Genomic DNA, 7,988 nt, shown 5'->3' with positions numbered 1-7,988 from the left:
TACATTGACAGGGGGTGTGTGATTCCACCTAGTGGTCAATCTCTATATATAAATATTTACACTGCAATACCATTTATGCCCTGATGTGATCTCAGTCATATAGGGCAATGTTTTTCAATCAATGGTCTGGGGACCACCAATGGTCCTTGAATGTAATTCTTGTGAAAATCAATGATACCCCCCTAGTGTTCAATCTCTATATAAATATTTACACTGCAATACCATTTATGCCCTGATGTGATCTCAGTCATCTAGGGAAATGTTCTTCAATCATTGGTCTGGGGACCACCAAGGGTCCTTGAATGTAATTCTTGTGTAAGTCAAGGATATCCCCCTAGTGGTCAATTTCTATATACATATTTACAACTGCAATACCATTTATGCCCTGATTTCAGTCACCTAGTGCAAATGTTTTCAAGCAATAGTCCGGGGGCTACCGATGGTCTTTGAGAGGGTTCAGGTGTAATAATGGGTATGGTTTATTGTCTGTCTTGTATTATTTTTGGTGTTTTGTGTTGGGATCTTTGAATTTTTTATGTTTCATGTTGTCCAAATGGGGTTGGGTATTGTAAATCTTGTATTATTTTTTGTGTTTTGGGTTGTGTCTTTGAATTTTGCATGCTTCATGTGGTACTAGGTGTTTGGGTTATTGTCTGTCTTGTATTATTTTTGGTGTTTTGTGTTGGGATCTTTGAATTTTTTATGTTTCATGTTGTCCAAATGGGGTTGGGTATTGTAAATCTTGTATTATTTTTGGTGTTTTGTGTTGTGTCTTTGAATTTTGCATGCTTCATGTGGTACTAGGTGTTTGGGTTATTGTCTGTCTTGTATTATTTTTGGTGTTTTGTGTTGGGATCTTTGAATTTTTTATGTTTCATGTTGTCCAAATGGGGTTGGGTATTGTAAATCTTGTATTATTTTTGGTGTTTTGTGTTGTGTCTTTGAATTTTGCATGCTTCATGTGGTACTAGGTGTTTGGATTATTGTCTGTCTTGTATTATTTTTGGTGTTTTGTGTTGGGATCTTTGAATTTTTTATGTTTCATGTTGTCCAAATGGGGTTGGGTATTGTAAATCTTGTATTCTTTTTTGGTGTTTTGTGTTGGGATCTTTGAATTTTTTATGTTTCATGTTGTCCAAATGGGGTTGGGTATTGTAAATCTTGTATTATTTTTTGTGTTTTGTGTTGTGTCTTTGAATTTTGCATGCTTCATGTGGTACTAGGTGTTTGGGTTATTGTCTGTCTTGTATTATTTTTGGTGTTTTGTGTTGGGATCTTTGAATTTTTTATGTTTCATGTTGTCCAAATGGGGTTGGATATTGTAAATCTTGTATTATTTTTTGTGTTTTGTGTTGTGTCTTTGAATTTTGCATGCTTCATGTGGTACTAGGTGTTTGGGTTATTGTCTGTCTTGTATTATTTTTGGTGTTTTGTGTTGGGATCTTTGAATTTTTTATGTTTCATGTTGTCCAAATGGGGTTGGGTATTGTAAATCTTGTATTATTTTTTGTGTTTTGTGTTGTGTCTTTGAATTTTGCATGCTTCATGTGGTACTAGGTGTTTGGGTTATTGTCTGTCTTGTATTATTTTTGGTGTTTTGTGTTGGGATCTTTGAATTTTTTATGTTTCATGTTGTCCAAATGGGGTTGGGTATTGTAAATCTTGTATTATTTTTGGTGTTTTGTGTTGTGTCTTTGAATTTACATGCTTCATGTGGTACTAGGTGTTTGGGTTATTGTCTGTCTTGTATCATTTTTGGTGTTTTGTGTTGGGATATTTGAATTTTTTATGTTTCATGTTGTCCAAATGGGGTTGGGTATTGTAAATCTTGTATTATTTTTTGTGTTTTGTGTTGTGTCTTTGAATTTTGCATGCTTCATGTGGTACTAGGTGTTTGGGTTATTGTCTGTCTTGTATTATTTTTGGTGTTTTGTGTTGGGATCTTTGAATTTTTTATGTTTCATGTTGTCCAAATGGGGTTGGGTATTGTAAATCTTGTATTATTTTTTGTGTTTTGGTGTTGTGTCTTTGAATTTTGCATGCTTCATGTGGTACTAGGTGTTTGGGTTATTGTCTGTCTTGTATTATTTTTGGTGTTTTGTGTTGGGATCTTTGAATTTTTTATGTTTCATGTTGTCCAAATGGGGTTGGGTATTGTAAATCTTGTATTATTTTTTGTGTTTTGTGTTGTGTCTTTGAATTTTGTATGCTTCATGTGGTACTAGGTGTTTGGGTTATTGTCTGTCTTGTATCATTTTTGGTGTTTTGTGTTGGGATATTTGAATTTTTTATGTTTCATGTTGTCCAAATGGGGTTGGGTATTGTAAATCTTGTATTATTTTTTGTGTTTTGTGTTGTGTCTTTGAATTTTGCATGCTTCATGTGGTACTAGGTGTCTGGGTTATTGTCTGTCTTGTATCATTTTTGGTGTTTTATGTTGGGATATTTGAATTTTTTATGTTTCATGTTGTCCAAATGGGGTTGGGTATTGTAAATCTTGTATTATTTTTTGTGTTTTGTGTTGTGTCTTTGAATTTTGTATGCTTCATGTGGTACTAGGTGTTTGGGTTATTGTCTGTCTTGTATCATTTTTGGTGTTTTGTGTTGGGATATTTGAATTTTTTATGTTTCATGTTGTCCAAATGGGGTTGGGTATTGTAAATCTTGTATTATTTTTTGTGTTTTGTGTTGTGTCTTTGAATTTTGCATGCTTCATGTGGTACTAGGTGTTTGGGTTATTGTCTGTCTTGTATCATTTTTGGTGTTTTATGTTGGGATATTTGAATTTTTTATGTTTCATGTTGTCCAAATGGGGTTGGGTATTGTAAATCTTGTATTATTTTTTGTGTTTTGGTGTTGTGTCTTTGAATTTTGCATGCTTCATGTGGTACTAGGTGTTTGGGTTATTGTCTGTCTTGTATTATTTTTGGTGTTTTGTGTTGGGATCTTTGAATTTTTTATGTTTCATGTTGTCCAAATGGGGTTGGGTATTGTAAATCTTGTATTATTTTTTGTGTTTTGTGTTGTGTCTTTGAATTTTGTATGCTTCATGTGGTACTAGGTGTTTGGGTTATTGTCTGTCTTGTATTATTTTTGGTGTTTTGTGTTGGGATCTTTGAATTTTTTATGTTTCATGTTGTTCAAATGGGGTTGGGTATTGTAAATCTTGTATTATTTTTTGTGTTTTGTGTTGTGTCTTTGAATTTGCATGCTTCATGTGGTACTAGGTGTTTGGGTTATTGTCTGTCTTGTATCATTTTTGGTGTTTTATGTTGGGATATTTGAATTTTTTATGTTTCATGTTGGCCAAATGGGGTTGGGTATTGTAAATCTTGTATTATTTTTTGTGTTTTGTGTTGTGTCTTTGAATTTTGCATGCTTCATGTGGTACTAGGTGTTTGGGTTATTGTCTGTCTTGTATTATTTTTGGTGTTTTGTGTTGGGATCTTTGAATTTTTTATGTTTCATGTTGTCCAAATGGGGTTGGGTATTGTAAATCTTGTATTATTTTTGGTGTTTTGGGTTGTGTCTTTGAATTTTGCATGCTTCATGTGGTACTAGGTGTTTGGGTTATTGTCTGTCTTGTATTATTTTTGGTGTTTTGTGTTGGGATCTTTGAATTTTTTATGTTTCATGTTGTCCAAATGGGGTTGGGTATTGTAAATCTTGTATTATTTTTTGTGTTTTGTGTTGTGTCTTTGAATTTTGCATGCTTCATGTGGTACTAGGTGTTTGGGTTATTGTCTGTCTTGTATTATTTTTGGTGTTTTGTGTTGGGATCTTTGAATTTTTTATGTTTCATGTTGTCCAAATGGGGTTGGGTATTGTAAATCTTGTATTATTTTTTGTGTTTTGTGTTGTGTCTTTGAATTTGCATGCTTCATGTGGTACTAGGTGTTTGGGTTATTGTCTGTCTTGTATTATTTTTGGTGTTTTGTGTTGGGATCTTTGAATTTTTTATGTTTCATGTTGTCCAAATGGGTTGGGTATTGTAAATCTTGTATTATTTTTTGTGTTTTGTGTTGTGTCTTTGAATTTTGCATGCTTCATGTGGTACTAGGTGTTTGGGTTATTGTCTGTCTTGTATTATTTTTGGTGTTTTGTGTTGGGATCTTTGAATTTTTTATGTTTCATGTTGTCCAAATGGGGTTGGGTATTGTAAATCTTGTATTATTTTTGGTGTTTTGGGTTGTGTCTTTGAATTTTGCATGCTTCATGTGGTACTAGGTGTTTGGGTTATTGTCTGTCTTGTATTATTTTTGGTGTTTTGTGTTGGGATCTTTGAATTTTTTATGTTTCATGTTGTCCAAATGGGGTTGGGTATTGTAAATCTTGTATTATTTTTTGTGTTTTGTGTTGTGTCTTTGAATTTTGCATGCTTCATGTGGTACTAGGTGTTTGGGTTATTGTCTGTCTTGTATTATTTTTGGTGTTTTGTGTTGGGATCTTTGAATTTTTTATGTTTCATGTTGTCCAAATGGGGTTGGGTATTGTAAATCTTGTATTATTTTTTGTGTTTTGTGTTGTGTCTTTGAATTTGCATGCTTCATGTGGTACTAGGTGTTTGGGTTATTGTCTGTCTTGTATTATTTTTGGTGTTTTGTGTTGGGATCTTTGAATTTTTTATGTTTCATGTTGTCCAAATGGGTTGGGTATTGTAAATCTTGTATTATTTTTTGTGTTTTGTGTTGTGTCTTTGAATTTTGCATGCTTCATGTGGTACTAGGTGTTTGGGTTATTGTCTGTCTTGTATTATTTTTGGTGTTTTGTGTTGGGATCTTTGAATTTTTTATGTTTCATGTTGTCCAAATGGGGTTGGGTATTGTAAATCTTGTATTATTTTTGGTGTTTTGGGTTGTGTCTTTGAATTTTGCATGCTTCATGTGGTACTAGGTGTTTGGGTTATTGTCTGTCTTGTATTATTTTTGGTGTTTTGTGTGGGGATCTTTGAATTTTTTATGTTTCATGTTGTCCAAATGGGGTTGGGTATTGTAAATCTTGTATTATTTTTTGTGTTTTGTGTTGTGTCTTTGAATTTTGCATGCTTCATGTGGTACTAGGTGTTTGGGTTATTGTCTGTCTTGTATTATTTTTGGTGTCTTGTGTTGGGATCTTTGAATTTTTTATGTTTCATGTTGTCCAAATGGGTTGGGTATTGTAAATCTTGTATTATTTTTTGTGTTTTGTGTTGTGTCTTTGAATTTTGCATGCTTCATGTGGTACTAGGTGTTTGGGTTATTGTCTGTCTTGTATTATTTTTGGTGTTTTGTGTTGGGATCTTTGAATTTTCTATGTTTCATGTTGTCCAAATGGGTTGGGTATTGTAAATCTTGTATTATTTTTGGTGTTTTGGGTTGTGTCTTTGAATTTTGCATGCTTCATGTGGTACTAGGTGTTTGGGTTATTGTCTGTCTTGTATTATTTTTGGTGTTTTGTGTTGGGATCTTTGATTTTTTTATGTTTCATGTTGTCCAAATGGGTGGGGTATTGTAAATCTTGTATTATTTTTTGTGTTTTGTGTTGTGTCTTTGAATTTTGCATGCTTCATGTGGTACTAGGTGTTTGGGTTATTGTCTGTCTTGTATTATTTTTGGTGTTTTGTGTTGGGATCTTTGAATTTTTTATGTTTCATGTTGTCCAAATGGGTTGGGTATTGTAAATCTTGTATTATTTTTTGTGTTTTGTGTTGTGTCTTTGAATTTTGCATGCTTCATGTGGTACTAGGTGTTTGGGTTATTGTCTGTCTTGTATTATTTTTTGTGTTTTGTGTTGGGATCTTTGAATTTTTTATGTTTCATGTTGTCCAAATGGGGTTGGGTATTGTAAATCTTGTATTATTTTTTGTGTTTTGTGTTGTGTCTTTGAATTTTGCGTGCTTCATGTGGTACTAGGTGTTTGGGTTATTGTCTGTCTTGTATTATTTTTGGTGTTTTGTGTTGTGTCTTTGAATTTTTTATGTTTCATGTGGTCCTAATGTGTTTGGATTATTGTCTGTCTTGTATTATTTTTTGTGTTTTGTGTTGTGTCTTTGAATTTTGTATGTTTCATGTGGTACTTCAAAATATTATTAATACAAACAGGCGGCCTGTTGTATTAATATAATATTTTGAAGTACCACATGAAACATACAAAATTCAAAGACACAACACAAAACACAAAAAATAATACAAGACAGACAATAATCCAAACACATTAGGACCACATGAAACATAAAAAATTCAAAGACACAACACAAAACACCAAAAATAATACAAGACAGACAATAACCCAAACACCTAGTACCACATGAAGCACGCAAAATTCAAAGACACAACACAAAACACAAAAAATAATACAAGATTTACAATACCCAACCCCATTTGGACAACATGAAACATAAAAAATTCAAAGATCCCAACACAAAACACAAAAAATAATACAAGACAGACAATAACCCAAACACCTAGTACCACATGAAGCATGCAAAATTCAAAGACACAACACAAAACACAAAAAATAATACAAGATTTACAATACCCAACCCATTTGGACAACATGAAACATAAAAAATTCAAAGATCCCAACACAAAACACCAAAAATAATACAAGACAGACAATAACCCAAACACCTAGTACCACATGAAGCATGCAAAATTCAAAGACACAACACAAAACACAAAAAATAATACAAGATTTACAATACCCCACCCATTTGGACAACATGAAACATAAAAAAATCAAAGATCCCAACACAAAACACCAAAAATAATACAAGACAGACAATAACCCAAACACCTAGTACCACATGAAGCATGCAAAATTCAAAGACACAACCCAAAACACCAAAAATAATACAAGATTTACAATACCCAACCCATTTGGACAACATGAAACATAGAAAATTCAAAGATCCCAACACAAAACACCAAAAATAATACAAGACAGACAATAACCCAAACACCTAGTACCACATGAAGCATGCAAAATTCAAAGACACAACACAAAACACAAAAAATAATACAAGATTTACAATACCCAACCCATTTGGACAACATGAAACATAAAAAATTCAAAGATCCCAACACAAGACACCAAAAATAATACAAGACAGACAATAACCCAAACACCTAGTACCACATGAAGCATGCAAAATTCAAAGACACAACACAAAACACAAAAAATAATACAAGATTTACAATACCCAACCCCATTTGGACAACATGAAACATAAAAAATTCAAAGATCCCCACACAAAACACCAAAAATAATACAAGACAGACAATAACCCAAACACCTAGTACCACATGAAGCATGCAAAATTCAAAGACACAACCCAAAACACCAAAAATAATACAAGATTTACAATACCCAACCCCATTTGGACAACATGAAACATAAAAAATTCAAAGATCCCAACACAAAACACCAAAAATAATACAAGACAGACAATAACCCAAACACCTAGTACCACATGAAGCATGCAAAATTCAAAGACACAACACAAAACACAAAAAATAATACAAGATTTACAATACCCAACCCATTTGGACAACATGAAACATAAAAAATTCAAAGATCCCAACACAAAACACCAAAAATAATACAAGACAGACAATAACCCAAACACCTAGTACCACATGAAGCATGCAAATTCAAAGACACAACACAAAACACAAAAAATAATACAAGATTTACAATACCCAACCCCATTTGGACAACATGAAACATAAAAAATTCAAAGATCCCAACACAAAACACCAAAAATAATACAAGACAGACAATAACCCAAACACCTAGTACCACATGAAGCATGCAAAATTCAAAGACACAACACAAAACACAAAAAATAATACAAGATTTACAATACCCAACCCCATTTGGACAACATGAAACATAAAAAATTCAAAGATCCCAACACAAAACACCAAAAATAATACAAGACAGACAATAACCCAAACACCTAGTACCACATGAAGCATGCAAAATTCAAAGACACAACCCAAAACACC

This window comes from Protomyctophum bolini, assembly GCF_963924005.1.
Source record: "Protomyctophum bolini genome assembly, chromosome: 2".
Classification (NCBI taxonomy): Eukaryota; Metazoa; Chordata; class Actinopteri; order Myctophiformes; family Myctophidae; genus Protomyctophum; species Protomyctophum bolini.
This window is presented reverse-complemented; position numbering follows the sequence as displayed.